This window comes from Dioscorea cayenensis, unplaced genomic scaffold (genome assembly GCF_009730915.1).
Source record: "Dioscorea cayenensis subsp. rotundata cultivar TDr96_F1 unplaced genomic scaffold, TDr96_F1_v2_PseudoChromosome.rev07_lg8_w22 25.fasta BLBR01001536.1, whole genome shotgun sequence".
NCBI classification, from domain to species: Eukaryota; Viridiplantae; Streptophyta; class Magnoliopsida; order Dioscoreales; family Dioscoreaceae; genus Dioscorea; species Dioscorea cayenensis.
Genome location: NW_024087927.1, coordinates 1 through 13909, shown reverse-complemented (window position 1 = coordinate 13909; position 13909 = coordinate 1). Strand labels below are relative to the sequence as shown.

At 44.4% G+C, this 13909-nt stretch overlaps 1 non-coding gene across 1 annotated transcript; it reads right to left on the bottom strand.

Moving 5' to 3' along the window:
* Positions 1-9326: 9326 nt before the first annotated feature.
* On the bottom strand, positions 9327-9433 carry LOC120256595. Its single transcript, XR_005535365.1, has one exon. It is a non-coding gene; the product is annotated as a small nucleolar RNA R71 (small nucleolar RNA).
* Between the last annotated feature and the right edge of the window lie 4476 nt (positions 9434-13909).

Below are 13909 nucleotides of genomic sequence, written 5' to 3'. Positions count from 1 at the left end.
CAGTTACGTATTGCTTTGTATTAATTCTGGAAAAAATAAAAAATTAAAAAATTAAAAAAATGAAAAGAAGGAACAAAATAGTTTTTATTGTTTATTTATGTTTGTCGGACGAAAATAGCTACCACCCATGAAGTTTGAAACTACTCTCTGTTGGATACTAGTTAAGCTCTAATGAGAGAAAAAGCTATCTCATAGGATGAGTGAAAGCTACCACTCCGGTAGAAAAAGCTACCACTAAAAGTGTGAAAGTCACCTTAGCGGCCGCTTTGGAAAGGGCTGCCTTAGAGGATGTGAAGCTACCAACATTTTGAAATTTTTGTTACTTTTGTAGATAAATAAGCATGTAATTAGAGCAGGAGAGCATACTTTGGGTTGTTTTGAGTGAGTTCACACACTTACATGATTTCTGGTTTGTTGTCCTTTTGGATTCAAGCTCTTTTCAGCCAGGAGCATTGATTTTCGTATTTAGTGTGGAAATTTCCCTTTACTTGTAGAATGCCTTTGCTGCCGGTAAACCTAAGGCCATGCGCTTCTGATGTTTCCTTCATCTATGCATATAATGTTTTAATCTTTGCTTGAGGACAATGACATTATGTTCAGAGAGGTAAATGCGGTCATCCTGATGAGTACAACATCCAGAGACTAGAGAACAAAGACACAGCCGTTTCCCCAATCATCGTACGGTCAGCGATAAGCGTGATAAAACATGAGTCAATAAACAAAGGTCAAGATAGAGCACAGGCAGTTACAGCGCAAGGCAATCGATAAAATCGAAGATTGCTGATCACCCAGGACACCATTTCAGCAGTAAATGTCCATTCATTATATTTCCCACTGATGCAACACGAGTCGTGAAACTTCCCCACGATCCTGAAATTCAAGGTCAATTATTCTCATCTCATAGCATCCCGGAGGAGATTGAACAACCTTCAACAGTCGCACCGAATAGCAATGAGTTTGTTGATTCCGGTATTCATCTTATGTATAGAGCCCAACCTTTGAACAGCAGGGAAGATCTTTGAATATTACTGTTTAGCGCCAGATCATCGTCATCTATCTTCCGGGCTGCACCGCATTGTTACGCCGAAGGTATCCACTATTCACGAAGATGGTCGAAAAGAACTCTCAATGTAGAGGTAGACAGATCACAATCGAGGAAAGGACGCCTTCTACCCTCCGAGCCACCCTCCTCAACCCTTTTCATTGAGGTTTCACCATTCATGGTGTGCTCATCACCACAAGAGCCAAGAAGAATCTCATTCCTGTGCTCACCTAGGGGAGTACCATACAATCGTCTCCGAAGATTGGAATCATTGTCAAACATCAATTGAGCCTGAAAGACACAGCAGACACCACGAATGAACATCCCAGGGTTCTTCATACCACCTGCTTCCAGAGCCAGACACATCAGTTCCATCAAAAACAAGTTGCCCAGAAACCCCCGCTAGTCTCTGGTGGATGGTCTGTGAGAGTCCTCTCACTGTCGTAGCGTTCAAGAATGGGCTCCAGACACCATCAGATCGGTGTTTATTTAAGTCTTTATTACCTTCTAACGGAGGTAAGTGATAAATGGAGCCTGTATTTTCTCCAACCCTAGCCACAATTTATTGGCTAGGGCTTTGGAAAAGGTTCTACGCCTCCACATCGCGCATCATTTGGAAGAAGGCTAGTAGGAGAGCTGCGACTCAACTGACGAGGTGTATCCTAGGCTTCATTAAAGGGACCATTATGGCTGAGGAGTGACTCTCCACAAGACCATCGCCAAGACTAACAAGGGAGTTTTCTATAGACGCTTTGTTTTTACATTCGATTTTATTGATTGTATCTAGCTCCATGGAGAGCAAACCCTAGGTGGTACTTTTGGGCATTTGTGAACCCTAGGATGTATTCACTTCATTGAATCTCTTTATTATGCTTTCAATTAATTGATGTTTATTGTGAGTTCCACTTTTGGAGACTTCATTGTATGAATACTCCTAGAGTGACACTAGGGTTGAGAGTTCTTCTGGTAACTCAGAGAGTGACACACCATGAGAGTTAGACAAAGCTAGATTGAGAGGGTTGAGAGGGTCAACAGAAGGATGTGTTTAGATAGCCGAGCTTCCCCTCGCCTCCGTGTGATCTATCCTACCTCCATCGCCTCCAAGAGTTCTTTTGCGGCCATAGTAGAGTAGAATGGGCTAAGGGATGACCTTTCGGCGTTAGTTACGAGTGTAACTGATGAAGCGTCAAGTGATTTTAGCACCTAAGGCTTAATTTGTGGCTAGGGATCTTCCGTAGCGACCAAAGGGTTAGGGTCTATGTTACAGAGAATAGGGTTTATCACTTGGAATCTCTAGAGCTCATTGCATTTCTATGCATGTCTGCGAGGTTGACGAGGATATTCAATCTCTCCCGGGACATGTATAGAGTTAGGTATGGTTGACCTTAGATTTGGGATCGTGTATTTAAGTATTTCCATGACTCATTGTTGCATCAATTATGAAGTCATAATCGATGGTTCTTGCACTTAAAAGCGATTGTCCTAGGCGGATCAATGTCAGAGTACTCTATCGATATCGATTGCCTTACCTTCTTCTTTCACAGTGCTCTCTATCTTATTGCTTTTTATTTTGTTATTTCATCTTTTTCTCACATTTATCACTATTACGTCTTCCATATTAGTTAAAAACAACTTTAGCTGTCTTTTGTTCCCTACTCTGCATCGATACTCCACTCATCAGGATTATTACTTCGACACCCGTGTTCTTGCGGTTTACACACATTTATGGATGTGTCATTGGTTTAGAGGAGAAGGTACTACCTACTCTAGGGATCTTGAAAACTATGCTCCAGAAGATGAAGCGAGCGAGAAGACACCACAAGAAATACCTCAAGGCTGTTGGGGATGTGGATCAAAGGAACAAGGGTGACAAGCCCTCAAGTGGTAACAGGCTTGACAACTCCCCCTCTACCTTCAAGAGGTTATGTTCATCATGATTCCAAGTCGTGGGTAAGAGGGAAACCTTCATCTATGAGCCCCCGTGAGGTAAGACAAGGTACGTCAAGCTTAGTGATGTTAAACAAGCGCTTCTTTAGAGGCTACCTAAGTCTTTACTATTTTCTAGTTTTTAGTTTAGTGTTTGCATGAATAATGTTCTGAGTGTTGGTGTCCTAATTTTTGAGATGCTATTATTCTGATTTTTGTCGTGGATCTTTGGTGAACAAGCTTGTTTAAATGAGTATGGCGAAGTTTTTGGTCATTTTGAGCATGTGGTGCATTTTTCTCCTAGTGTATTTGCATGATGAAAGGCTCTTTGTGTTTTTATATGTTTAGGAATTTTTGCAGAACCTCGTGAGGTTATCTAAGGTATCCAAAGAAAACGTATGAGCATGTGGAATTTCCACACGCCTGTGGGTCTCTACTGAGAGCTCATCCAGAGAAGGTACATGGGTGTGGACTCGCCCCTGTGAACTACCTTGTGAGCTTCACACACCCTTGGGTAATTTCTGCACATGCGTGTATCTTCATACAAAGACTTAGGGATGTTTCCTGAGAAGACACGGGAGCGTGAACTCGCCCCTGTGGATAACCTGTGATAAAAACACGGGCGGGGATAATTTTTGCACTCCCGTGTGTATCTCTGCAGAAGAGCTCTCTTTCATCCAGAGAAGACATAGGGGAGTGTGAGTGCCCCTGTGAGCTGGCCGTATACAAGTCCACACCCGTGGGGAATTTTTGCACGGGCGTGTGAAACACTTCGAGTTTTCTCGAGTTGGACAGAGAAGCCAGAGGGCGTGGGTGTACCCCTGTGAGTCAGACGCACGGGCATGGGTAATTTCTGCACGCCTGTGTGGTTGCGTCGAGAGGGACTTAAGTTTTCCTGAGAGTACACAGGGGCGTGCATTTGCCATTCTGGGTCTCTCCTGTAGTGTCACACGGGCGTGGGTAATTTCCACACGTCCATGTGGAAGCGGAGAATTCTAAGAGACGCGAATTTTTCTTTAAAATATCTTTGAGATTTTTCTCCATTACACCTTCAATCACTCATAGGGCATTCTTCATCAGTTGCCTGACCTCGTATTGCTGGGTTATAGGGTTTTTATTCAATTTCCACACTGATTTCAAAGTTTACATACTCATTTCATCAGTAAACATTTTACCCCCTCTCTTATTCGCTATTTCTTGTTTTTTATTGGATTAAAAGTGGTAGTGTGGTGGGATTTTCAATCTAGAATGGCTTATGCATGTTTGGAAACAGTTTAGACATGGGTTTAAGTTATATTTTGGGAATATTGACATGCACACGTGCGATTTTCATGCTCCGCAGATCCACACGGGCGTGGGGAATTTTCACATGACCGTGTGAAATTCTCCAGTACTATTTCTTGAGTTGCTTTGATCGTTTCTTCATCAATTATTACAGGTATCGCACCACGTTCGAAGAAGCAAGAGGGTAAGCATCCTAGGGAGACTCCACCTGAGCTAGCACACATTGAATTCTCGAATACTGAGCATCAGGCTCGATTTAAGAGGTTATCGGGACTCAGTCTTGGATAGTCTCACTTTGTGGATTTATGTGTGCTGAGAGAGATTCAGCTGGGTTATGAATTAGCCGATGAGATTGATGAGATGTTAGCAGTGAGAAGCTGGAGAAGATTATTATCAATCAGAGAGCCAGCTATCCACGCATTGACACTAGAAGTGTTAGCATCCTTCGAGTTTAATCAGCCATATAGGAGATTCAACACTATTGATTCTATACAGTTCCGAGTATTTAGCCATCAGTTTTGCATAAGTGTCACTGAGTTCTCAGTTTGTATGAGCCTGTATAATGAGACATACACAGATACAGAGGAGTATGGATGCTTGCCGACAGAATACCCTGCCACCTTGACCCCACAGCAAGCATACCCAGCTATTTTGAGCCGGCAGGATTTACTCTATTTATATTCTATGGTCCGAAATGTGTTGATTCACCTAGGGCATATAATGGCATACTTCTTGGGGCACTAGTGCCAGTTTGTGAGAGTGGGAGTTTTATTCGCTGGCCCCAACGTCACTAGACTCATCTTGGGGATAGGTTTTCTGGACGCTATCTGAGGTGCCAAAAAGTTGGTCCCTCTCCTCCTGGACTTGATACGATAAGGATGATGGGATTAATGCGTAGAGTTAGACCTGGAGCATGTATTCTGGCTATGGCTACTGACAAGGTCCCCTTGCGTATATCCCGCAAGTGCACGTGTTTGTTGAAGTAATAATCCCGGATGACCGGGTAACGAATCCACAGGGAGTAGGGAATAAAAACACTTAATCCGCTTCTTAGCAATGTGAAAGATCAGCAGTGATAAGTGTGACAATAATTCAATTCTCAAAAGTAAAAACAACAAGTAAGAGAGCGCTAGTAAAGGAGGAGATAAGGCAATCGATAAAGATGGGGTACTCGGATAATGCTCCGCCTAGGACAATTGTTTCAAGTACAAGAACTCTCTATTATGCTTCCTAATCAATGCAATGGTGAGTCCTGGAAATCCTTAAATACATAGTCCCAAATCTAAGGTCAACTATGCCTAACTCTATACATGTCCCGGAGGAAAGATTAGATAACCTCTCAACCTCGCACACGAATAGAGTTGCAATGAGCTCTAGAGATTCCAAGTGATAAATCTCTTCCTAATTATAGACCTAACCCTTTGGTCAAGGTGGAAGGTCCCTAACCACGATTAAGCCCTAGATACTAAGATCACCACAACGCTTCACTCCGTTGCACGCGCAACTATGCCCCAGCGGAGGATCATCCCTTAGACCATTCACTCTATTATGGCCGCAAAGAACTCGAGGAACGGAGGTAGAATCTATCATGGCGGATGGGAAAGGGGACGCTCTAGTACCTCTCGACTCACCCTCTCAACCCTCTCCAACATAGCTTTGTTTAACGCTCGTGGTGTGTCACTCACTCACAAGGTTACCAACAAGAACACTCTACCCTAGTGTCACTCTAGGGAAAATGTTCATACAATCAAGCATTCAAGGTTGGAACTCACAACAAACATCGATTAATTGAAAACATAGTAAAGAGGTTCAATGAAACAAATACATCCTAGGGTTCACAAATACCCAAGTACCCACTAGAGGTTTAGCTCTCCATGGAGCTAAGTACAATCAAAGAAATAGAATGTAAAAGCAATGAATCCATAGATAAACACCCTCAATAGTTGTGTCGATGGTCTTGTGGAAAGTCCTCTACTCGTCGTTCAAGGATTCCCTTGTCCGGTATAGGATACACCTCGACGGAAGCTCCCCTACCAACCTTCTTCCAAAGGAATGACTATGTCGGAGCCGTAGAACCTCTCCAAAACCTTAGCTAAGACCTCTCAAAACCCTAGCTGAAACCCTCTCTCAAGTTGGGGAAAAGATGGAGAAAAAAATGCTGAAATCGGGGTTGAATCGGCTTTAAATAGGGCTGGAATCGGGAATTCACACGCCCCTGTGGAATTTCCACACGTGTGTGGGTAATTTCCACACACCCGTGTGGATTCTCTGCAACTGTGATTTTCGGCCGGCTGTGAACAGTGCTGCTACACTACTTTTGTTTCTTTAATGACGGACAAATTGGTGGAGATCTTGTTCTATGTGCATAAGTCAGAATGCTTTAGTGTGACTGCCCTTGTGCCCCTCCAAATGGTTGCGCTAACTCAAATACGACGAGGTTGGCACACACTCTAGCATCTCACACCCGACCTATGTCTTCGCGTTTGAACCTTAGCAAGATTTCCTCCACAATCGGTGCATTATGATCCACATTGGTTTCTTTCCTTCATATTCGGCCTCACAACCATACCTGCACGAAAGTAACATAAAAACGAACATATTAATGTAAAAACCAGAGAAAAGTAATGCTCAACTAAAAAGTGCTTGTGTGATATGAATGCGAAGCATTCTTTCCTTATGTTGAGCATTACTTTTCTCAGGTTTTTACATTAATATGTTTTATGTTACTATGCGGTATGGTTGTGAGGCCGAGATGAAGGAAATAGGCCAATGTGGATCATAATGCACCTATTTTGGAAAAGATCTTGCTAAGGTTCAAACTCGAGACATGAGTCAGAAATGTGAGATGCTGAGGTGTGCTAACCTCTCGTTCGAGTGAGCATCCATTTGGAGGGCACAAGGCTGATCACACTCGAGCATGACTCGACTAATGCATATAGGAACAAGAGCTCCCTGCCATGTATATCATTGAAGAAGCAGAGTGATTCACGATGTGAACGTGTGCCCGGTTGTGTTACCACGATGAAAGTATGGAATTAGGAAGTTGTCAGGTGAAGGCTGTAGGAACCAGCAGCAATGTGGCAAGTAATGTGGCAAGCCCTTTGTTCACGGCACGAGAAATCGGGAGAAAGCAGAGAATCCACGGGCGTGGGAAATTATCCACACCCGTGTGGAAAATTCTCGCAGGCGAGTGTATCGTCCACGCCCGTGGGTTGCCCGATTCGACCCTGATTTAAAGCCGATTTAACCCCGATTTTGGTATTCTCTTCTCCATCTTTTCCCCAACTTCCGAGAGGGATTCGACTAGGGTTTTCGAGGGTATCGCCAGGTTTTGAGAGGTTCTATGGCTCCGACATCGTGATTCCATTAGGAAGAAGGTTGGTAGAGAAGCTTCGATCGAGGCGTATCTATGCGGACGAAAGGAATCCTTGGACGACGAGTGAGGACTTTCCCCGAACCATCGACCCAGCTCATCGAGGGGTTTTCTTTATGGATTCATTGCTTTTTACATTCGATTTCTTTGATTGTACTTAGCTCCATGGAGAGCTAAACCTAGTGGGTACGGGTGATGTGAACCCTGGGATGATCGCTTCGATTGAACTGCTATGTGCTTTCAATAAATTGATGTTTATTGTGAGTTCCAACCTGAATGCTTGATTGTATGAACATTTCCCCAGAGTGACACTAGGGTTGAGAGTTCTTGTTGGTAACCTTGTGAGTGAGTGACACACCAGGCTAGACAAAGCTAGGGTTGGAGAGGGTTGAGAGGGATGAGTCGAGAGGTATAGGGCGTCCCTTTCCTCCGGCGTGATAGATTCTACCTCCATTCCTCGAGTTCTTCTGCGCCATAATAGAGTGAATAGTCTAAGGGATGAACCTCGCTGAGGGCCTAGTTGCGCGTACAATGGAGTGAAGCGTTGAGGTGATCTTAGTATATAGGGCTTAATTGTGGCTAGGGACCTTCCGCCAGGACCAAAGGGTTAGGTCTAAATATAGGAAGAGATTTATCACTTGGAATCCCTAGAGCTCATTGCAACTCTATGCTATTGCGAGGTGTTGAGATTGTTCGATTTCTCCTCCGGGACATGTATAGAGTTAGGCATAGTTGACCTTAGATTTTGGACTATGTATGTAAGGATTTCCACGACTCACCATTGCATTGATTAGGAAGCATAATAGAGAGTTCTTGCACTGGAAGCAATTATCATAGTTGACCTTGTTGCTTTTAATTTCTGAGAATTGAATCATTACCACACTTATCATTGTTGATACTCCACATAGCGAAGAATCGAATTAAGTGTCTTTACTCCCTACTCCCTGTGGATTCGACCCCGCTCACCCGGGATTATTACTTCGATAAACCCGTGCACTTGCGGGATATACGCAAGGGGACCTTATCAAGTTTTTGGCACCGTTGCCGAGGAGCTAGGCGTTTAGAGGTACTTTGCACTTTGTTTTCTTAGCTATTTCACCACACATTCTATTTCATATCTTCTTATTCTATCATCATTCTGATTTTCTTTTTCCTTATTTTTGGTGCAGCTCCAGGTTATGACCCGAGGGAATCCATCAATATTGATTGAAGGAGACACTGAGCTTGAACGTACACTTAGAAGAAAAGGGAATGAACCTGTACACGAACAGCCTAATCCAGCTGATTTGGAAGTAGAAGGATCTGAAAACATGGCAGAACAAAATGGGCAACAACGAACACTATCCGATTATGCCAGACCTTTAGTGTTAGGGACACAATCGAGTATTGTGTGTCCACCAATTACAGCTCAGAACTTCAAGCTAAAGCCGACATTCATCCATATGCTGTAGCAGTCCGCACAATTCAACGGTTTGGCCGATGAGGATCCAAACAGTCACATAGAGAGCTTCCTCGAGGTGTGCGACATGCTGAAGATAAATGGTGTGACGGATGATGCCATCAAATTGAGAGTCTTCCCATTTTCCTTAAAGGGAAAAGCGAAGCAGTGTGCTACACTCATTACCTAGAGCATCAATCACTACATGGGAGAAGATGGTAGAAGCTTTTCTAGCCCGTTATTTCCCTCCCGGAAAATCACCAAAGCTTAGGAATGAGATCTCATCCTTTATGCAGTTGGAATTGGAGTCTCTATTTGAGGCATAGGAAAGGTTCAAGGAACTCCTGCAAAAGTGTCCACAACATGGATTCCCGGAGTGGATGATTGTTCAAACCTTCTACAATGGTTTGAACCCGAGTACAAGCCAACTCTTGGATGCGGCGGCAGGAGGTACCTTAGGTAGCAAAACCCCTGACGAAGCACGTCAATTAATTGAAGAAATGTGGTTAAATAGCTACCAGTGGAACGCTAGGGAGAAGAAAAAGGTGGCCGGTTAACACGTCCGAATATGCGTGTAAACCGCAAGTGCACGGGTGTCAAAGTAATAATTACCCCGGTGAGTGGGTAGTCGAATCCACAGGGAACAGGGCTACTAGTACTAACTTCTTCTCTGCTTTCTAACCTAATGATAAATGGAAAGGTGGGGTGATCTAATGTGCGAAGAAATGAATACCGGAGACAAATATGCAAGGGTAAAATGGATGGAGATCTCAATCAGTAAAAGTTGGCATTCGGGCAATGCTCCCCCTAGGATTCAGGTATTAGGTACCGAATAAGCGAAGTGTTTCTATGATGAGTAAGTTAAATCGTGGAAATCCAAATATAATCGGATCTGGCCTCCCGATCACCGATACTAGTCCCCTACGAGGTCCCGGTGGAGAAATCGCTTAATCTCAACACCTCACACCATATATGACTGCAAAGCACTCTAGGCATTCCAAGAGTTTTATCCGATTCCTAAAGATTGATCCAACCCTAATTCCCGGCTAAGGATCCTAACCCCCTACAAGGTCCCGGCGGAGAAATTTCTCAATCTCACGCCTCACACCAAATATGGTTGCATAGAGCTTAAGGAACGGAGATAGAATACACTCAATCGGAAGAGAGAGGGGACACTCCACTTTAATCTTGAAGTTCTAACTCTAATGGAGACCACTCTCACATCAAAGTAACAAATCATGCAAATCCAATCAACCACAAGGATTAATTAAAGAAGCAAGCAATGAGAATACAAGATTAAAACTTAATCAAACTCGGATTAAATAGAAACACTAAGCAAATCCACAAAAGATGAGAATCCTAGGGTTCACAAGCCCAAATACCCTCTAGAGTTTTAGCTCTCCATGGAGCAACATACAAAACACACCATCAATGAATGAAAGTACATTAAAACCGTAGAAATAAACCCCCTTATATATGAACTGATGGCCTTGATGGAGAGCTTCGACGTCTTGAAGGACCCACTCCGAAGCTAGGTTCACCGGTGGCTTCCTTGATGCTATGACGGAGGAGGAATCGATCAAAGTTGGTGACGAAGTGCCTCCAAAAGCCGCAAATACCTCCTCTCCAAACCCTAGCCGTCTCACCCCTCAAGAGCCACACAAAGATGAGAAAGAATAGGGCAAAAGCGGCTATTTATAGGCCTTAGATCGCGCACGTCACGTGCCCTCACGCGCCCGGGTGTGGATTTTTCCCACGCCCGCGTGGGCTGCAGAAATTTTCACGCGGGCGCGTGAACAGTAATTTTGATACAGTACTGCTGCCGTAGTTTGCTACAGTGCTTTTCACAAAACGCGGTCCAATCACTCTTCTCTTGAGGCCACATGTCCGGACACACGTCCATGTGGTAGGCTATAAAACTTTTCTTCATCGATGTATCTTTGAGAGGTCTTGCAATCTTCACAAAGAGAAGAAACATGAAGATGTGGCTGCCTTTGTGCCCTTCCATCTAGTGAATTGACTTGAATCTTCTTGGAAGTTGGCACACATCTCAACGTTTATAAACTCCTCTCGTGTCTTGGTCCTTGAATTGAACAAGAACTCTCAACATTATGTCTTTATAGCCCATCTTTGCTTCCTTTTTACTCTTCAAGGCCTTCACAACCTATATGCATAAAAGAACACCAAATACACAATATGAGACATAAACCATAGTAAAAATGATGCTCAATGCATGTAAAACATATATAAAAATATGTCTACTCAAGCATTTATCACCGGTCTCCATGAAATTGATGCGGTAACTTCATTGGCGGCCCAAGTGGAGAGTTTGAGTAAGAAGCTAGATCTTATAGCTTCAAATAGAGTTACGACCGTGACCAATTGCACCGGTTGTGGTGGAGGACATTCTCCCTCCGATTGCCTAATCGTCATTGGTGATGTTTCTTCAGTTGAGAATGTTGACTTTGTAGGTAATGGCATGAGACCTCAAGGGAATCCATACGGCAACACCTACAATTCAGGTTGGAAGAATCATCCCAACTTTTCATGGAGTAATCAAGGACCATAGAAGACAATGGGGTCATCGGGGTTCCAACAACAACAACAAGCCCCACAAGTGGAAAACAGAATTTCAGGCTTGGAAACCCGAATGACGGATTTGGAGAAGCACTTGGCTAGATTTGTTCAATCGGCAAATACAAGGTTTGAATCAGTCTAGGCTACACTTTGCAATCACATCGCCTCCTTGCACAACCTTGAAAATCAAGTGGGGCAAATTGCGAAATCTCTTTTTGAAAGGCCACATGGAAGTTTACCAAGCAACACGGAAACCAACCCTAGAGAACATGTGAAGGCGATCACTTTGAGAAGTGGTCATGAGGTTGAAGGGAGGCTTCCGAGTGAGATGCCGAAAGAACACGCACCCAAGGTTATAGAGGTTGAGGAGGGAGCAAACAAAGAGAAAGCGGTGGCACCACCACCTTTCAAGCCAAGAATACCTTATCCCTCTAGATTGAAGAATGACCAAGGGGATGAACAGTATAAGAAGTTCATGAGTTTGTTCAAGCAACTCCACATCAACATTGCTTTTGTTGAGGCTTTGGCTCAAATGCCTAAGTATGCGAAGTTCCTGAAAGACCTATTGACCAACAAGAGGAAATTGGAGGAGAGTGCTTCAGTGGTGCTTGATGCTTCATGCTCGCCGGTGTTGCAAAGGAACATGCCGAACAAGAAGCAGGACCCGGGAAGCTTCATTATTCCGTGTAACATCGGCAACTTAGGTGAGGAAATGGCATTGGCGGATTCAGGGGCAAGTATCAACGTCATGCCATATACTTTCTTCCAAAAGCTAGGCTTGGGTGAGCCTAGGCCTACTCGGATGACTTTACAATTGGCGGACCGAGCGAGTGCGACATCCGAGAAAGGCATCATTGAAGACATGCTTGTCAAGGTGGACAAGTACATTTTTTACGGTTGACTTTGTAGTGCTAGATGTCGATGAGGGATGCGAGATGTACCCTTGATACTTGGAGAGACCATTCTTGCGGACTTCCAAAGCATTGATTGACATGGACGGTGGAGAGCTCACATTGAGAGTCGGAGACGATAAGCTCACTTCTTGCCTTCTTTGAAGCCATGCGGCATTCTCTCAATTTTGATGACACTTTGTATTTTTCTAGACGAGTACTCATGAGATTCATGATGAATATATCGAGAAATGTTCAACCCGGATCCGTATGAAGGTTTGTTCGACCAAGAGGAGAGCAATGAAGAAGTAATGATGCTTGGTTCGAATGGAGAGGAAACATTTACCCTGGGGATCTTGAAGAAGGTGCTCCAGAAAATGAAGAGGGCTAGGAGACGCCACCGAAAATGCCCCAAGACTGTTGGAGATGTACATGTGCCAAGGAAGTTGGACAAACGATTGCTAGGTGGTCCGAAGCCCGATAGTACACCCTCTACCCTCAAGAGACTTTGCTCATCATGCTTTCAAGTTATGGGTAAGAGGGCAACCTTCATTCATGAACCCCCGTGAGGTAAGAAAGATACGTCAAGCTTAGTGACGTTAAACAAGCGCTTCTTGGGAGGCAACCCAAGTGTTTACTATTTTCGTACCTTTTTAGTTTAGTTTGTTTGCATGAATAAATTGTAAAGTGTTGGTGTTTCAATTGTTGAGTGCTTGTGCTGCTATTTTATTGTGGGTTTTTAAAAGAATTCATTGTGTGTTTTGTTGCGAATTGGCGAAATTTGGTCATTTGAGTTCTATTTCGTGTTTTTATCTGGTAAATTTTACATAATAGGGCAGGCTCTGAGTGTGTAGACATGTTCAGACTAGTTCTGCAGAGCCCTGCAGGTTTTTCTAAGTCATCCGGAGAAAAACACGCAGGGCGTGTGGAATTTCCTGCACGCCCGTGAATGTCTTGTGAACTCATCCGGAGAGGGGCACGCGAGGGCGTGCGGCCCACTGTGGGCGACCATGCTGGCCCAGCACGCGCCGTGGGTAATTTCCGCGCGGGCATGTGCCTTCCTACAGAGTTGGGCAGATTTTCCCGAGAACACACGGGGTGTGGACTCACCCCCTGTGGGTGACCTGTAGAATCACACTGCAGGCGTGGGTAATTTCCACCGCCCGTCGCGAGGCTCTGCAGGGTTGCTCCCTCCATACCAAAGAGACACGGGCGTGCAGGTCGCCCACGTGAGTGCTGCTGTGAATGTCACGCCCGTGGGGAATTTCCGCTGCAGGCGTGTGGAAGCTGATATCTTTCTCGGATGTTCGGGAGCCCGCGGTGCGTGCGCCTGTGGAGTGCAGCGCCGCGGGCGTGGATATTTTCCGCCGCCTCGTGGG